At 36.6% G+C, this 20897-nt stretch overlaps 1 pseudogene; it reads right to left on the minus strand.

Moving 5' to 3' along the window:
- Positions 1–210: 210 nt before the first annotated feature.
- On the minus strand, positions 211–18036 carry LOC122134943 (annotated as a pseudogene).
- Positions 18037–20897: the final 2861 nt, after the last annotated feature.

Raw genomic sequence — 20897 nt, forward strand, 5'->3', positions numbered from 1 at the left:
GAGTATTGAAACCTCCTTCATTCACTTACATGTAAATTTCAGCTTTTAAGATGAGAAATAGACTAGGAGAAATGAGCTGCTAAACAACCCGCTCCAGAACCAGCACATCAGCCATCATCTTCATCATCATCATCATCATCTTCTTCTTCATCTTCCTCATCATCATCATCATCATCATCATCTTCTTCTTCATCTTCCTCATCATCATCATCATCTCCTGTTTTTTTGACGATATGAGTCAGATCCCAAACTCTGAGTCAACATCTTCAACAGAACGTCTCGTCTGCCTGATGCCCCTCCATAAACTCCCTCCAGAGAGAGCTGACCTAAACACACAGACGGAGAGATAGATAGATAGACAGATAGACAGACAGACACGACAGACAGACAGATAGATAGATAGATAGATAGATAGATAGACAGATAGATAGATAGATAGATAGATAGATAGATAGATAGATACTATAGATAGATAGATAGATAGATAGTATAGATAGATAGATAGACAGATGACAATAGATAGATAGATAGATAGATAGATAGACAGATAGATAGATAGACAGATGACGATAGATGATAGATAGACAGACAGACAGACAGACAGACAGATAGATATAAAAACAGACAGACAGACAGACAGACAGATAGAACACACAGATAGACAGACAGGACAGACAGACCAAACAGAGAGATAGATACATACACTCAGACACAGACAGACACACACACACACACACACACACACACACACACACACACACACAGAACAGATCGACAGACAGACACACACACAGACAGACAGACAGATAGACAGACAGAGAGATAGATAGACAGAGCGATAGATAGACAGACAGACAGACATACAGACAAACAGAAGGATAGGCAGATAGACAGACAGACAGACAGACAGACAAACAGAGGTTGGTAGGTTGGTTGGTTGATAGATTGATAGATAGAATGATAGACAGATAGATAGAATGATAGATGAAGAAAGACAGACAGACAGACAGACAGATAGATAGATAGACAGACAGGACAGACAGACAGACAGATAGATAGATAGATAGATAGATAGATAGATAGATAGTATCAGACAGACAGACAGATAGATAGATAGATAGATAGATAGATAGATAGTATCCTGACTGTGTATCTCTGCATATTCTTGGTAGATAGATAGATAGATAGATAGATATGATAGAATAGATAGATAGATAGATAGATAGATAGATAGATAGATAGATAGATAGATAGATAGATACAGACAGACAGATGACGAAAGACAGACAGACAGACAGACAGATAGATAGAGTAGACAGACAGACAGACAGAAAGACATAGATAGATAGATAGATAGATAGATAGACAGACAGATAGACAGACAGATAGACCAGACAGACAGACAGACAGATAGATAGATAGATAGATAGATAGATAGATAGATAGATAGATAGATAGATAGATAGATAGACAGACAGACCACGAAAGACAGACAGACAGATAAATAGATAGATAGATAGATATATAGATAGATAGATAGATAGATAGATAGATAGATAGACAGACAGACAGACAGACAGATAGATAGATAGACAGACAGACAGACAGACAGACAGACAGACAGATAGATAGATAGACAGACAGATAGATAGATAGATATAGATAGATTAGATAGATATACAGACAGATGCGATAGATAGATAGATAGATAGATAGATAGATAGATAGATAGATAGATAGATAGATAGATAGATAGAAGATAGATAGATAGATAGATAGATAGATAGATAGATAGATAGATTACAGACAGACAATAGAGAGATAGATTACCGTCTCCATTGAGGTCGATCTTGTCGAACACCATGTCTGTAAACTCTTCTGCAGAGATCTCCTGCTCTACTCCATTTATGGCTCGAATGGCCTGCAGCAGAAAAACAATAGCAGATGAAAGATCATCATGTGAGCGTGTGTGTCTCTGACGTGCAGATCCTCTTACACAGACTCAGAGCGTAAGATGATTTCTGCAGTATGTTCACACACAGATGGAGGATGTTAAAGCTGTAATCTGTGACTCCAGCAGGCGGCGCTGAAGAGAAACACATCAGTGACTGAATTCATCAGATACCTTGAAGATGAGCAGCAGCTCCTCGCGGTCGATGCAGCCGCTGCCGTCCACGTCATAGAGCTTGAAGTACCAGCGCAGCTTCTGCTGAACGCCACCCTTCAGAACCAAGCTCAGAGCCGCCACGTACTCCATGAAATCAATGCAGCCGTCCTGACGACACACACATTAACAACACATAACAATGTGTGTGTATATATATTCAGTTCAATTCAGATTTATTTGTATAACGCCTTGCACAAGACACATCGTTTCAAAGCAGCTTTACAGAAAATGCATGTCTACTTAGTGATCTGTTATCAGAAATGAATGTGTCCAAGTAACGTGCAGTTAATTCAGAAATGAACAGTTCAAGATAATAGAATCATACAGATAGAATTTTAGCCTCATTAAAACATTTATTACAAGTGTGATCATAATGATTACAATATAGAGAAACTGTGTTGTGCATGTTAATATGTGTGTGTGTGTGTGTGTGTGTGTGTGTGTGTGTGCTGACAAATTGTGTATGTTACAGATTACAAATGACATGATGAAAACTGTATTCAGTAATGTAATCTAGATTACTCACTTCGGGTAACGCATTCTGACTACTCTTGGATTACTTTTAGATTATTTTTGACCTGACTTGTTTATAGATTTAAATAGGATTACTGATATAAAAAGCAAGGATAAATAAAATGTATGAAACTCTTTCGTATCAACATTATAAAATGCTTTACTCCAGGCTTTCTCAAACTAGGGTAAATGAAGGAACTAAAGAGGGTTAATGATATATATGTATATAAAATGTTCTTGTATTTTTTCACGTGAAGTGAGGTGGCATGAATGAAAGCTACATTCAGGAATAAAGCAGCTGGTCTGTGAGGACAGGGAAACCCATCTGTTAACAAGATTACAGGCTCTGATGGGTTTTAGTCAGGATCTCTGACCTGTGCAGCGCTGCAGTTTATCTGAGTTTACCGTATTAACGCAGATCTCATTACCCACAATCCTCAGCTGAACCGAAGAAGGGACACGAGGCGATGCTGTTTCTCACCACTGACCCATGAACTCATTTTTACATATACACATATATTTTATAAATATTATATATATGTGTGTGTGTGTGTGTGTAGCCTAATATGTGTGTGTAATATATACATTTGTGTGATGGAGGCCCTTAGAGTTTTTTAGTATTGAGATACTACTACAGTTTTCACTAATATTTTAAATTAGTATTTATATTTATATATTTTTTTATGGCTATACAGTTTTTATTTCTGTTTTAGATTTAGTTTTTTAGTACATCAAATTAAACTGAATGAAAATGAGAAACGCCTTGGCAACTAGCTGAAATTAAATAATATATATATATATATATAATTTGAGTTAAATTTTATTTTATTTCAAGTAACAAAATTTTAATTTTTTTTACAATTTTAACTACTATAATAACCTTTTGGGGCCCACACTGATTGGAATCAAGGGTTGCCATGTCTAAACTTCATGAAAACAGATTATAAACCAAAACTAAACTTCAATACATTTTGGAAAAAAAATCCCAAATTTCGTCTAACAATACAAACACAAAAAAGTTTATAAATAACAATAACTTTCTGAACCTCTGAATAACCAATAGTTACTCTTTTTCACACTATTTAATGAGGATGAATATAGACTACACAATATAATGGCATTAAAGAATAAAATATTATAGAGATGATTTATTAAAATAAAGTACATGATAATATTAGTAATTAGGCTATGATAGTATTTTAAAGTAGGGCGATATAAAGATGGATAAATATATAACATTAATAGCAGAAAAGTAAATAATAATGTGCGTCTTACGTCGTTAATGTCGAAGGTCTTTGAACAATGGTCGTGACGTCGGACGTACGCGTTCGATATTTCGCGACAGATTCTTCAGGCCGAAGAACTTCTTGAACTCGTAGAAAGTGAGCTGACCGGACGGACACTCGGTCATGAACTTCCGGTACCACTGATGAGATTCGCAGGCGCTCAGCTCTCCAGAGTCGTACGGGTGTGTTCCCCATGCTGCTGCTACCGGAGGAGGTCCGGGAGAGATGCCAAACGAACCCGCACTGAAACACGAGCTCAGCGCGCGGGACAGGCTCCGTTAGTCCGGGATCACCGCTGATGTCACGTGTTTTCAGCGAATTAACGCTCAGTCCTGCTGAATGTGTCACCAAAACATACTGACCTGCAGTGCTCGAGCTGAATCAAGTTTTTTTTTTTTTTTTTTTTGTGCAATATTTAGCTAAATATCCCTTTACAATATGAAAAAGGGTCAGGAACTATATGGATAGAAATGATAGATGTAGAAAGCACTATAAAAATACATTGACATTTCTAAAAAAACAACAAAAACAACAAACAGTATGAAATGCCTCATAAAAACCAGTGATCTGCATCAAGGAGCGGTCAGTAACTTCTAATGGACATTCAAAGACTTGTTTAAGTTATCCACCTTTACATTTTAAAGGGACATGACAACTAACCGAAAACAGACTTCAGCTTTATTAACTTTTTTTAAAACTCTGTTTAATTATAGTATAAAATATATTTTTAAAATAATATAATAAATTAAATTTAAATATCGAAAGTAAATGCAAACTTTTAGAATCTATAAAGCTTTGGGTAATATAAAACTTAATAGAGCTTTATAATTTCAACTTTATACGTTACATAATTTATACCACTAAATACAACATTTATTAATTTATAGTTTTATGAATCATAATTTTAAATATCAACTAATGTATGTAGCTTATTTGTAGTACTAATTTATTAGAACTTATTACCTTAAAATATTAAACTCAGAATAAATATAGGCCTAAATATTATAAATTAATTTATTAAAAAATATAATCTGTGAAGCAATACACTTCAATTGTATTAATATCTAACTTTAAATAGAATACTCTTCCAGTTTAAAATAAATTGTTTTACAGAGAGTATTTACACACATGCAAATAGGCCTAAGTCAAATCGAAACTGATTTACACAAACATTTCCATAATAAAGAGCTGAAACATTGAAGAAATGTTTTTCTTAGATTCTTAGACTATAAATTCCTGTCTAAATATATGAAATCAAGTGAAATATGTTTCATTTCATTGCATCTAAACGTCTTACAAAAGTTAGATCTATATATATATATATATATATATATATATATTTGTGAAACCACGTGTAAAACTTTTGTAAGACGTTTTGTAAACAGCCCATCAGAGTGAGTGTGACTGTGAGTAAGAAAGAATGTGAGGAGAGTGAAATAATGGGGGTTTTGATTATTTGTATTATTACACAATACAAAACTAACACATTATAAACAACTACATTTCACAGGAAACATCTAAACATTCTTAGACTGTAACATTCATAGTGTTGCAGTGTAAACACTCATTTTACTTTCATATCATTTTGTTTTATATTTTATAGAACATTAAAAAAACATCCTGGCATCATGAGATATTTAGATGCAATGAAATGTTTATATTTTATAAATATGTCACTTGATTTCATATATTTAGACAGGAATTATAGTCTAAGAATCTAAGAAAAACATTTCTTCAATGTTTCAGCTCTTTATTATGGAAATGTTTGTGTAAATCAGTTTCGATTTGGATGTGTGTAAATACATACTCTCTGTAAAAACAATTTTATTTTAAACTGGAAGAGTAGTTCTAATTTAAAGTTAGTTATTATTAATACAATTTTAAGTGTATTGCTTTACAGATTAATATTTTTTTTTTAATTAATTTTATAATAATTAGGCCTATATTAATTCTGAGTTTAATATTTTAAGGTAATAAGTTCTAATAATAATGACTTTATTCAACGATTTTCTTCTCTCTGGGTCAGCGGAGGCATTATGTATTTTGTTTTGAAGAGGGTGTGTATTATTCGTTGAATAAGGTGGTATGTTTTCTTTGTGTAAAGTCGTGACTGTTTTACTGATGTTTCTATCTTTCTGGGCCTGGGAATGTTTTCAGTTGCGTTGCTGCCTATTCAGGGTCAAAAAGCTCTCGATTTCATCTCAAAAATATCTTAATTTGTGTTCTGAAGACGAACGAAGGTCTTATGGGTTTGGAATGACACGGGTGAATAATTAATGACAGAACTTTCATTTTTGGGTGAACTATACCTTTACAGTACTAAAAGCGGGGCAGGTGATGCCACTGCCCTTCCGAACTCAACAGCGCCAATGTAAATCTGTGGTGAAATATGGAAAGTGCATGCGTGACTTTGATTGAGAGCTGTAGCGCTATTTTTTTACAGTACGTTGCGACCCTAGAAATTCTGTCCCACCTACAAAATGTTCTGGAGCTGCTGTATTTCTATATATATAAAAAACAAGTTGTATATCATCCCTATGATTTTTAATTTAATAAGAATTTTGAATAATGAAAATTATTTTGTTTTGTAGGCTGTTAATCAGAACAATTAAGGAAGAAACTGAACTGAAATGGAATAAGGTAGAGTTGGGGGAAAAGGCTGCCTGCTGTTTTCCCCAAAATAACCACCAGATAAAGTCAAGACACATGTTTGTAGTAACTTGTAACTATGCACTGTGTTGACAAGAGTGATGTAGAATGATTCATCATACTGGTGATGAACCTGAGAGAACACGGATTTCACTGGAAGTGATCTAATTTTCAAACAGTAAGAGAAAAAAAGTATTTTAAAGCTTGTTTTGTATAACATCACAGTTATATATGATATGAGAATTGTATAAGGCCTGTAGATAAGGAGTATGTGTTATTTAAGAAAAATATCATTATATTTTCAGAATGACAATTTATTATTATTATTATTTTTCAAACCTATTAAATATCATTATATTTTCAGAATGATAGTTACTCTATTCTCAACCATCAAATTATGTATTCTAATTGGTTGAATAAAAATATTTATTATTTATATTTATTATTTTATAGTTATATTCTTTAGATTTATATTTATATTTATAAATGTACCGCAAGTTAGCATCAGGTAGCAATATTTTTTTCAAATAGACTATATAATTTTGTAATTCAGATTAGGGTTATTGTTTTTTTTTTTTTTTTTTTTTTTTTTTTTTAATTTTAAGCTAAAACTGTTTGTACTCCGATTTTGCTGTAAATGTTCTCCATGTTTGTCAGACTGGGGGCATTTTACTCCACCTGTAAGGCAAAACGCCCCAAGGTCTAACTGTAATTTTGTTAAACAAATGTAAAAAAAAAAAACAACCCCCCCCCCCTCCCCTCCCCCATTAAATTAAACCAAAAATAAAAAAAAAAAAAAAAAATAACGTGAAAATAATTATGGTCCAGTGTCGCAAAATTTATGATAACTATTCTGGACTCATTTAACTTAGTTTCACAGAAAAAAACGGACACGTTTTACTTACCCCCACATAATTTCAAGTTTCATCCTAAAGTCCCTCAAAATAAAAAACAAAACGGTTTTCAGCTCTCAGGTGCGCAGGCGTGGGAGCCAGACGAGGGCGATCGTCTGTCTAGCGTTTTTCTTTCGATTTTGATTTCAAGGCATGGAGGTGATGAAATGGCGGCAGGTTCAGGTAAGCAATCAAATTACTGGAACAAAAACGATAAGGAGAGGACCGTTTCCTCAATGATTTATTTAAGTATTTATGAACATTTTAGGACAAACAAAGGCAAATGGTTTACTTAAAACAATTTTTTCAATGCGCTGTTTACATTATGTTAAACATGGAACGCGTCGAAGAGAGAACGACATCACAAAGGCTGGCATTTTTACATAGCCTACATTTTATACATAGATGTGAAATGGCATCGCGGAATAGGTAGTGTTGTAAATGCTGCTTTTTAGTTCCCCTACGAGCAACTGCCTAAAACAAACTGGATTTTGATTTCATAGGCGTTGGTGTTTACAATCGAATCAAGTTCAGAGGAATCAGATAGGCATGTATCAAATATGCGGGAAATTGTCTATTCGACTTCGTTGGTTTATTAATTAATTCCACTGCACCCTTGTAAATCCAGGAAGAAACTAATAACCAGTAGCCTAAAAAAATGTTTTATACAGCCTAAAATTTTTTAGTACACATCAGATACACTTATGGTTCTGTTGTGCTATTATTAGCCCTAAATAATGAGGAGCAATAACCACAAGGGAGCGGGAAGATATTTTAGGCTGGGGGTGGTGGGTATTGGGTTCGCGCGATAGCTGCTAAGTGTATAGAGCGTTATTTTTTAGTGATCTGCTATCTAGCTAGACTTATTACCTAGTGGTACTCGCAGGTGTATTTGCTAATTACTGTTGCATAAATAGGGGCAATTATATGCACCTCCGCATTGTAATAAATTATAAAAAAGTATGCAATTAAATACATCGATTTATTTCAAATAAATATATTTTGTTTAATGTCAAAATATTAAATGGATGCCACCTTATTGACAAACGCACTAGACATACAGTTTGTATACAGTCTATTGCCCTACCCTAACCCTCCCCCATACTTGAGTTTCAATACTTCTTTGATTATTTCCTTTAATTTTTATTTTTTAAAAAATGCTTTGTTGCGTGTGATTTGAAACTTAAACAAAGGGAGAAACAAATGTCGCCCCTAAGGCAAGATTTGAACCGGGTTTCGATCGCGCGCAGAAATGACTATGACCCACGTTTTATCACTCTATTCTACACCACTGAATTGATTTCTTGAAGGACCGTCTTTATATCGTGGACTAAGCCCAATCACACGTTGGAGGGTGAAGCTGGTGTCTCTGCCAAACAAGGCGACATATTTGCGCTTAGGGTAAAAGAGACACTCCGATTTTTTTATATTATTCCCACCCAGTAAAACAATTGCCCACAGCACAGAAAAAAACGGGGTGCTCCAGCACCTCAGCTCCCCACACCTCCCGCGGCCTATGGTATACAACATGCAGTAAAACTGTAAACACTGTTTGCACTACAAACCAGTGTGTTCCTAATTAAGATAATACATTAAAATAATATGATATACACACAAACAATCCCTTCAATATCAAGCAGCAAATCAAAAACTGTTTTGTTCAGCTAAAAAATAGCTGGACGGACGCTGGGACGCAGATTGAGCACCGGAAGCCAGTACCCATGGGAATTTACAAAATGGCCCATTTCTGAGTACGACAAGAAAAAGGTGGATATATTTCAGTTTCGTTTTATTAGTTATTCTATTATTCAGTTTCGTTTTAGTTTTAATGCTGGAAAAACACATTGCTTTTTACGAATTGCTAATTATTTTCGTTTCGGTTTCCATTTTGTGATTAACCCTTTTATCGAAGTAAACAGGACCAAGCAGGCCCAAAGCAAGACGTTTTTATTTTACTTTAGTGACCGCAAAAGTGGGCACTTCTGCAACGTCCATCTACTGCGCCATGTCCCTCTCGGTCATTAAAACAGCTTGTGATGGTGGTACGTGAGTTTATAAATGTTTGCGTTATTTCTTTACATCATAATTCATACTGGCATTTAATGCCAATGGGGTAATCTAATTTACAAGAAACAGTTAGTGCTTCTATTTGGGCACAAAACCAGGGGGTACAATGAAAGCCTGCACTGATACCTCTAATGTTCCGGGAAAAAGATTTGAAAGCTTTGAGAGCTTGCTCGGAACACCGCGCCATCTGATAGTTAGGCAACAGAAAACAAAATAACGCAGCCAAAACCTGTTAAAAGAGACTCCGTCGGACGAAAAGCATGCCACTCATAGCTTCCAATGCTATGTGCTTTACTGTACAAAACAAAAAGCCTAAACAGTGTGTGTGTGTGGTGTGTGTGTGTTGAATTTCTCCTATGAATTCTTTACCCATTAAAAACCGTGGCAAGTAAAATGCCAGTACGAATATAAAGAAAAATGTAATAGGATGTAATTGATGTACACATTATTTGAACTTGAGTATGGCAAGTCATTTATCTTTCAGATAATTGAATTTGAATTCTTATTAGATCACTTGTATGACTGGCTATTTAAATATGTAAATTAAATAAGTACTGAATGAAAACTTACTAGTAAATAAGATCTGGGGGTGTGCACACCGCACACAAGCATTCTGCACCGTGCTTTGGACAGAAAGTAAAAAGTTTGCTGTGAAAAAACAATACAATCTCGATACAGGGCTTCCTTTTTTTTTTTTACTGGCGATTGTGACTTCAAAGTTTCATTGTCATTGTACATAATGGCTGCTTCCGGGAAGCTTAAAATGCTGCCTTCGGAGGATGCATTCCAGTAGGAAGGCATCAAGGACATGCGACACAGTCTAAATATAATGTAAGTTCACTCTCACGGCCCCCGTCTGTCATTCCCCCGCCCCCGCGGTATTGAGATGTGATCTGTACCCCTACTTTTTGTGTTGTTATCTTTTGTGACCCCCCTCTACCATCCACACTTCCTGCTGGGTGGGACGCAGTTAGAATCACATCGAATATACTGAGCGTTCTGCAAGGTATGTTTACCCATACGAGGGTGGAAATTGTTTTCGTGAGGACAGAAGCTTTCGCAGTGCCAACAATGACTAGCGGCCAAGAACAAAACACAGATAAGAAAAGAATAAAAACTATAGAACAACGTAAAGAGGAATACAATATACAAATTGAAATTGTTGGTGCAGGATACTTACACTAGAAAGTTTTGGATGTACAGGGATATTAACAGTATGTTGTAAATTTGGAAGTGTAGACTAAGTATGTGTGTTTAGGTAAACAAGTAAATGGTGTATAAATGGTGTTGTGTGTTCCACGGTTACTGTCAAAATGTTCGTGGATGATGGATTACCTGGGGGAAGAAACTGTTCCTGTGTCTGGCCATTCTGGTGCTGCGAGGCTCTGTTCGCGTGTTCCAGATGGCAGCAGAACAAGGAGATTATGTATTAACGGATCTGTGAGGGGTCCAAGTGAGGTTTTGCTAGCCCTTTTTGCTCACTCTGGTGAGGTACAGTTCTTGAATAGGAAGGAGGTTGTGTACACCAGTAGTTAGCTCAGCAGTCCGGACTACCCTCTGTAGTCTTGGAATGCGCCCGATATATATACAAACACACAATGTCACCTGATCCAACATCTTTTGATGATCCTGGATCAACATTATTGTCTAAAAATATAGACTTAACCCAATCCCTACCCCTAAACCTAACCATACCTAAAATTCATTCCTTAAATCAGTGGGAAATGATAGCAGATTAACAAACGTGTAGCAATCCCTACCCCTAAACCCTAAAACAGAATTTTCTGAAAAGTTATATCTCAATTCTGATTGGTTGATTGGAATGTTGTTCCAGGATCAACAAGGATGTTGATCCAGGAACATGTTGTACTTGGTTAAATCAAGCTCACCGTAGTCTTCTGAGGTCAGATTTAGAAGCTGAGCTGAAGCAGACAGTTACTGAAGTGCAGAGGATGGATTCAATGATGGCGGAGTAGAACTGTTTCAGCAGCTCCTGTGGTAGGTTGATTTTCCTCAGCTGGCGAAGGAAGTACAACCTCTGCTGGGCCTTTTTCACAATGGAGTCAATGTGATGTCCACTTCAGGTCCTGAGAGATTGTGGTGCCCAGGAACCTGAATGACTCTACTGCAGTCACAGTGCTGTTCATAATGGTCCAGGTTGTTGAGACTGCACCAGACAGCCAGCTCTTTAACCTCCTGTCTATAAGCAGACTTGTCACTGTCCTGAATGAGGCCGATGAGTGTGGTGTAATCTGCAAACTTCAGGAGCTTGACAGAGGGGTCCTTAGATGTGCAGTCATTAGTGTACAGGGAGAAGAGCAGTGGGGAGAGGACATAACCCTGGGGGACGCCAGTGCTGATTGTACAGGTGCTGGATGTGTATTTTCCTAGCCTCACTAGCTGCTGCCTGTCTGTGAGGAAGCTGTTGATCCACTGACAGACGGAGGTGGGCACGGAGAGCTGAGTTAGTTTGCTCTGTAGGCAAACTGAAGAGGATCCAGTAAGGGTCCAGTGATGTCCTTCAGGTGGGCCAGCACCAGTTTTTCAAAGGACTTCATGACCACAGACGTTAGAGCCAAACAAGTCAATTCAGTTGTCATACATACGGTCACATTCAGGAGTGTTAATATGTTAAACAAAATATGATTCACTTTAAAAATCGCTCAACACAAAAACATTCTAACTATCTTTTCATTTAATCCATTTATCTTAAATCCATTTGTGCTTCAATATCAATATGCTTTCTACAATTAACATCTGTAAACAGAAGTGTAATGTCAGCATGTCAGAAACACTTTAGTAACTTTTGAATGAATGTACCTAAATACAGTCAGTAACAGAAATCAGACATAAAAACAAACATCTAAAACAAAGAAATAGAGACATAATAAAGTAGATGGAAAGTTGTACCAGAGAAGTTGTGTAAGTTGTACCACTGACTGGGTAACACCCATTAGCATTTTGCAGAGAATATACATGATTTTGTGGTCATCAACAACAAATTAATGTTAGTTCAATATCTCTGTCTCCACTGATGTGTGCAGACAGCTTTCATCAAAATCTTAATGTTGATCCACTTTAAACATTGAAATATCAACTTCAACCTCAACCAAGATGATGGTTTGGATGTATACTCAACAGTGTATCAATGTCACCTTGCTATGTGGGGAAGGAGACCAGAGGTCATTTTTTGAATGGACGTCAACGGAGGAGAGGCTTCACTAAAGCTGTTGTGGGAAAACAGCTTATCATTTAATGAATCGAGTTTATCGACTAATCTTTGACATGTTTGCCATGTCACAATTCTTTTTTGATTGAACTATTTTTAGAGAATGCTGTTTTAACATGTAAGATTCTGTTCACGTCACTTTCTACATATTCCTATGCCCTGCCTCCCAATGTTCATACTATCCATCCTAAATAGTATGTGAGATTAGAATAAGTGTGTGCCAAAGCATAGTACTGAAATACAAACTCAAATAAAAAGCATTTAAACTACAAACATGGGGGATGTGCGCAACAATGGTTTAGTAGAGAGGTTTAGATAAAGGGGTTACTAATAATCAACATTTAAAATATTTATTTAATGTTATCTATGTGTTATATTTCATCTGCAACAACAACGTGAACTTTTCTAACCCCTTGTTTTCCATTACCTTTGCACCACCTTAAAAAATCTGAACCGAGAGTTCTCCCCCTGCCCGACTGATGGAGATCCATGTGCTCCTCATTTGACGTTAAATGAACTGAAATTGTGGAGGAGGATGTGTGAACTGTCCAAAATTATTGACAGGTCAAGTTTACATGACAGGGTTTGTTTAATTAGTGACAGATGCGGTCTTGTTACGAGGCTGGCAGGTTGTTGATGACGTGGTGACCAGTTTGTCCCACAACCTTCCCTACTCTTGACTACACTCTCAAAAAGTGTGTACTTTTTCTTCACAAAAATATTACAGTTTAAGGCGTACGAGTAGTATAATTCCGGCACATGGGCTGCAGCAACAGTCTCCACAAAGTACTTCAATTTGGTAATTTTGTAACCATTGTAAAGTCACAGCTTTTCCGTGAACAAATGATTTTTTATAAGTAATAATGCTAACCATTCATTCTTTCTTTCTCTCTTTGTATGTGGTACAAGTCCATGTATTTCTGTTTCCTCTTAGCAGCAGCATCGTGAGACAGCCCCACAAACTCGGATCGGACCTACCAGGCAAGTAATCCTCAAAACATTTATGTGGTCCTTCCATTAAAACAATGTGAGTAAATATCTTGAATGATATGTGTTAGTTTATAATATTATCATTACACAACATTCAGTGTTGTACCACTTAATAAATAATGTGACCTTCTATAATGATTATCATGTTAATTCTAGTGAACACCATACATTCTTTTCTTTATGTGAACGCTGTTCGTCCAGGCTGCTGGTTTCTACATCAAAATAGATACAGGCTGACTGTGCATTCCATATATATATATATATAAATATATATAGGAGTATATATATATATATATTTATATATATATATATATATATATCAAACATAAAAAAACAGCATAAAACTTGGTAGGCTACATAAACTATGTGCTTTTAATCTGAGACTTTTTGAAACACTATCATTAGGTTAATGTGAAAACAACCCACCATTAAACCAAATACTATAGTGAAAAATTTTCAGTTACATTCTCAAATCTTTTTACTGAAGAATTCATATGATTTAGAGATGTTCCTCTTTCAAATACAGATTCCTGCTGAGTTGATCTACGCTGTAATCTACTCTAATTAAATATTTTTATGTTAGGCTTACTTGGTTACTGATGGCACTCGGGCACAAATGCTGCATTTGTAAAGGAGATGTAGAAATGCAGAAAGTTTCATGAGATAAGATGAAGGGGTAGTAGGTTTAGAATGCACAGTATGTAAATATTAAGTCTATATTCAATGAACATGAAAAACCCAATGTGTTTGTTTGTAGTTCTTTTTTTCAGTGAGTGATCTGAGGATTTCCGTTTACAGTAAGAATGATCGAAAACAATGAAAGGGGGTGAAACACTCTGCCTGGCCTGCAGCTGCTCATATAGCTTCATCTTATTCACAGCAGCATGTGAGAACTAGTGAGAGGTGGGAGGAGAGACACATCAAGAAAGAGTAAACACTCCTTTCACCTTGGTTCCAGAGCAGAATTCTCTTCTGCAGCACTGCGGATCAAGAAGACAGTGAGAGAGTGTGTGTCTCTGTCTGCTCCAGGACCTCATGTGTTCCTTACTCATACTGGCAGGCGGGCAGAAATTCAATGAAAACGCATGGCATTGGCCTGAGCGAGAAATACTCTGCTGAACCTCTTCTTGTGAGAGCGAGCTATGAAACACACTTATAGTGCTGATTACTTTGACGAAGAGTAGACGCGGACACAGGGCTCATCTCATGCTATAAGAGCACAGCCTGACGCTGTTCATGATTTAATAATGAAGAGTGGAGGGGAGGACATCTAAGGTTTGAGGCAGTAAACACCAGATGGCGCTCCTAAGTTTGTTCATAGAAGCATCATCAGAAGAGATACTCAAGAAAAGAACATGAAAAATTTCTCTTATGCTTAACACAGTATAGAGGATGATGGAGAAGGATCATCAGTGGATGGAAGATCTGAGCAGACTTTGGGAGCTTCAGACAGAGAAGAGAAAGAGAAGAAGGACCTCTGATCTCAAAGAGAGTACAAAAACAGCAAGTGATGGAGGAGGTTTGGTCAATGTTCGTTTTTTTTTTTTTCAGGATAATGCTGGACTAAAATACTTTTTTGTCCTTACTAAGCTATGTTACAGTGTAGTAGAGACAGAAAATGACAGAAAAATAGGAAACTGAGTCTCCTGCAGCACTATTGCATGACTTGAATACTATTTATTCCATTTAATATTCTGTTTTTGTTAAAATATTAACATTATATTCTGAGTTCCAAAGAAATAATATGTTCAGCACAAAGTATACACAATATGATGATCTGAATTATTTAAAATATTCACTTGAATATTCACTTTTATTTGATTTATCTTTAGATTCAAGAAACAGAGAGGATGATCTGAGGATTGTGCTGCTGGGAAAAACTGGAGTTGGGAAGAGTTCAACAGGAAACACCATCTTAGGAAGGAAGCATTTATATCAGACTTTCTGAGACTCTGTAACTAAAGTGTGTCAGAGAGAGAAAGCTGAAATCAACGGCAGACACCTCACTGTGATCGACACGCCAGGACTGTTTGATACTGAACTCAGTAATGAGAAACCCAGAGAGAAATCAGCAACTGCATCTCCATGATCTGCCTTGACCACATGGTTTCTCTTACTGATTCCACCGGACGTTGAAGAAGAACAAACAGCAGTGAAGATCATCCAAGAGACGTTTGGAGAAAACTCTTTAAAGTACACCATAGTGCTATTTACCAATGGAGACAAACTGAAGAACAAAACCATTGATCAGTTTCTGGGAAAAACTGGATCCGCTTTAAATGAACTGATTGAAGTGTGTGGAAACAGATTCCATGTGTTCAAAGTAAAGAGACTGAGACCGAACACAGGTGACTGATCTACTGCAGAAGTAACAACATGGTGAAAGAGAACGAGAGAGTTACTACCATGTAAGATGTTCAGAGAGATGGAGAGAGAAATACAAGAACAACAGAAGAACATACTGATGGAGAAAGTGGAGAAGTGAACAGAGAAAAAGAAGAACTGATGAAGAAACATGAAGAAGAGAAAAAGAAGATGAAGATGAAGATAGAGGAAGAACGACAGAATCATGAGAAAGAGAAAAAGGAGAAGAGAAGAAGAATTTATTGAGAGAGAAGAACGATATAAAACAGAGATAAATGGAACGGAAAAAGAGTTTGAATAACGAGAGGAGCTTGCAGGAGAACGATAGAATGTGTGAAACGACAACAGGAAAGACAAAGAAGAGAAAAAGAGGAGGAGAAATGGAGAAAGAGAGAACAGGAAATGACAGATGAATATTATCAGAGACTTAAACAAGAGAAAGAGAGGAGTCAGAGAGAGAGAGAAGAACTTCAGTTCAAACATGAAGAAGAGAAAGAGAGAATGAAGAAGATGATGGAGAAGACAGAAGGACGATCAACGAGAAAGAAAAGGGAAAGAGAGGATGAAGAAGGAGAAAGATAGAAAGGAACATGGATGAATATTATGAGAACTAAAACGAGAGAAAGAAGGCAGACTGAGAGAGAGAGAAACTTCCAGTTCAAACATGAAGAAGAGAGAGAGAGAATGAAGATGAAGATGGAGGAAGAAAGACATAAGCATAACAAAGAGAGAAATAGAAGAGATGAGGAATTAGGAAGAGAAGAAAATATAAAAGAGACTAAACATCGGGGAACAAAAGAGAAGACTACGAGAGGAACTGAAAGAGAACGAGAGGATGGAGAAACAGATACAGCGGGGGAAGAAGAAACAACCAACAATAAGAGAAGAAACACTCAACTTTCATCATCCTTATATGTTCACAGAGAGTAAGTCAAAACAATAACAAGCTAATATTTAAATTAATTTGCCAAAAATATAGTATTTGGGTGTGAACAAAGCTTCTACTGACCTTACTTTGCTTTTCAACAATTAATATGGTTTATATGTTGTTGAGGAAATATTTCACTGGTTTATGATCATCAGTCACTCAAGCAGTATTTAGGATCTAGATCAGCTTATTCTACAGAGGAGCCACCAGCTCCATTTGTAAACAGTTAATCGTTTGTGATCGGCTTATTCTGCCATGCAGTCAAAACCTGTCGGATTTACAACACAATACCTCATCCATTCCCAAAGACATACAGTGAATGAGTGGTGAACAGGTGACGAGAGCAGGGGTCAAGTTCTTGACAGCTGTAGAAGGGTGGGCTGGCAGAGGCGGGCATTTTTCCCAGCTGTGGGTTGGGAGTTGTTTTTGTTTTGTGTTTTGGGAGTTGTTGGTGTGTTTTGCAAAAATATTTTTATGTGTATTGTGTATATTTTTATATTTTATACTTTTTCTACTGTGCTCTCTGTGACAAAAATCTTGTCGCAATAACCTGACTTCTAGCTTGATCATTTGGAATCAGAAGTGGCCTGATATGAAAGCGCGTAAAAAAGCCTCTAGGATTATGCTTATGTTAAAACCAAATAAAAATCTACTGATTCATGCCTTGATTTTTAATTATTTAAATGAGGAACACAGAAAAGGTCATACTGTGCTTAGACAAAAGTATTGCACATCTTGAAAGGATCAAACCAATCACAATTAAACGTCACCTGTGACAAATACTGTATAACCACATTCCCCAGGTGTGTAGAGAAAACCCCAGCACACCCACCTTCATTTGAAATGCAATCCGGACTCCCCTTGACAGCATGCCAAAGATTCAGCTACAGACCACAGTACTGACCATCAAGAGCCTGAAGACCAGGTCTCCTGCCTGAGGTGGCATACATTCTTTACCGCCGTCTTAACATCAAGTGGAGAGATCAGATAAAGATTTGAAGAAACTGTTGGAAATTCATGACAGGCCCATGTCCACACAGACCTCGTAAGACAACTGTTCGAGAGACCGTTTGTTGGTTCACAGTTCAGGGCCAGCCCTTTTTCAGCTGCAGCAGAGCTAATAAGAACTGGGCACCGGTAACGCCCGTATCACAAGAACCGTTTGTCGATTCTCTCATGCAGTGGTCTCAATGCCCGAATTAGTGCTAAGAAACCAGCATTAAAAAGATACAACTAAAAAATTGTGTCGCATTTTGCCAGCCCCAGCATCTGGAGGAAGGATGGACTGTTGAAAAGTGGCAGAAGGTTGATTTTTGCTCCCGATGGCTCTCTATTGAACTGCATCCCAATCATCGCAATACTGCAGAAGACCTGTTGGAATCCACATGAACCCAATATTCACACAGAAAATCAGTCAAGTTCGGTGGAGGCAAAATCATTGGTTTGGGGTTACATTCATAGGGGGCGTGTGAAGATCTGCAGAGGGGATGAAACATCAACAGCCTTAGGGATCAAGACATTACATATCAAAACAACCACAAGAGAGGGCAAATTCTTTCAGCAGGATGGCGGATCCCTTCTCATACGTTCAGCATCCCATGCAAAGTTCTGAAACAAGGTCAAGGTGCGCCAGATTGGCCAGCCCAGTCCCACCAGCATGAACATTATTGAGCCATGTCTGGGGTACTGGGCCTCGAAAGGAGGAAGCATTGGAAGATGAAACCAAAGAAATCTTGAAATGAAACTCTGGGGAGGGAGTCCTGCAGAGAATGCTTTCTTTGCCATTCCAGATGACTTTATTAATAAGTTATTTGAGTCATTGCTGAGACAGTAGGGAATGCAGTCCTCCGAGCCTCATGGGGTCATAACACAATATTAATTCTTTTTCCCACTGTACCATGACTTTTATGCTCTGTACTGTACATTATTTCTGTTAGTGACAATACTTTTGTCTAAGCAAGTTGACCTTTCTGTCCTAATAAAATAATTAAAAAATCAAGGCATGATAAGATTTTATTTTGGTAAAATAAGCGTAATCTAGAGGGCCTTTGGCCTTTCATATGCTTGCTACTTCTGGATTCCAAAATGATCAACTAGAGAAGTCAAGTTATTATTTGTTGTTCCTACTAACTTGGATGAGGTGACAAGATTTTGTCAGGGAGTGTAGGCTGTTATATGTACACTGAAAAAAAAACAACAACAACAAAAAAATTCTTTATTGAATAATAATAATAATAATAATAATAATAACTATTTGTTCTCTTTCTCTGTATCATTTCAGTTTCTACACTGGTGATTTTTTTCAACTAACTTTTTTATTCTTACCAAACAAGGCCGTAATCATATCTAGAACATTTCATTATTGTTTTGAGGAAAATATTAAGACCAGACCACTATGGTAATGATAGCGAACTAAATAAATAATAACTCTTTGTAAAAGTAATCAATCTGAACACAGAAATAATATTTTTAGCCATTTCAAAATATGCATCCAGTTATGCATAGTGAATTTCTAATATCTTGGAAAGCTATCAAGAGAGAAAAAATTATATTGTCGCCACAATAAGTTATAGAATTAACACTAATTATGTAAAATGAAAGAAAGTTGAGGACAGAAATTATAAGCTCCCTACCAGCTGGTACTTATGAGTATAGGAATTCTGTGAAAATAAATCTTATCTTCAATTCAAAACATTCACAAAAAAATCTATTTAATCTAATTTATTATCATTATTATTATTATTATTATTATATATATTATTATTATTATAAATCAGAATATTCAGGGGCCTACAGAGGGATAGGGGAGTGTTGTGGCGTTGATCTATCACTGAGATGAAACTGTTGCATTAAGTAGTTTGCATTTTTTAGGTTTGGGTTTAACACTCGTTGCTCAGAGGGTCAAATTTAATAAATTGTTGTTATTTTGAAAACTCTATTATTGTCATTTTCAGATGAAGAAAATTCAGCATCAGATCCAGGATGTTTGAGAATCTTGCTGTTTGGGAGGACAGGCAAAGTGGAAAGTCTGCCACAGGAAACACTATCCTCAGAAACTAAGTGAGTTTCACAGTAAAAGAGTTCACGTTTGGTGACTACTACTTGCACAAGGTAACTGGGTGAAGTTGATGGTCGATCAGTAGCTATTGATACTCCAGGACTCTTTGACCCTCACTGACAAACAACAGTGCAGGGAAAAATAATGAGGTGTGTTTCACTGTCAGCTCCTGGACCACACGTGTTTATTATTGTGTTGAGTGTGGGAAGTTCACTCCAGAGGAGAAAAACACTTTAGACATGATCAAGATGATCTTTGGCCCAAAAGCAGCAGATTTCTGCATTGTTCTCTTCACTAGAGGAGACACATTGAAAACCGAATACAACATTTTATACTACATTAAATTCCTTTGGAAAGATCAAACAATAGAACAGTATGTAGAGAATGATGCTGAACTCAAGAAACTGATCAGAGACTGTGGAAACAGATTCCTGGCATTTAACAACACAGAAACACAAGATCAGACACAAGTCATTAAGCTGTTCAATATGATAGAAAAGCTGGATAGATGAGATCGAATCAGGGCCGATATTTCTGAGATGTTTAAGGAGGCAGCAATCTCCATTGAACAGAGAATGAAAATGATAGAAGAGAATGAAAGAAAAAATCAGGCTCAAGTTGAAGAATTAACAGCCAAATATGACGTGCAATTCAAAAGCATGAGAACAAGACTGGAGGAGAAAAAACAAAGGGCAGATGAGGAAAGAGAGAAACTGAAGAAGAAGTTCAGAGAACAAGAGGAAACACTCATGA

The sequence above is a fragment of the Cyprinus carpio genome, chromosome A22, assembly GCF_018340385.1.
Source record: "Cyprinus carpio isolate SPL01 chromosome A22, ASM1834038v1, whole genome shotgun sequence".
NCBI lineage: Eukaryota > Metazoa > Chordata > Actinopteri > Cypriniformes > Cyprinidae > Cyprinus > Cyprinus carpio.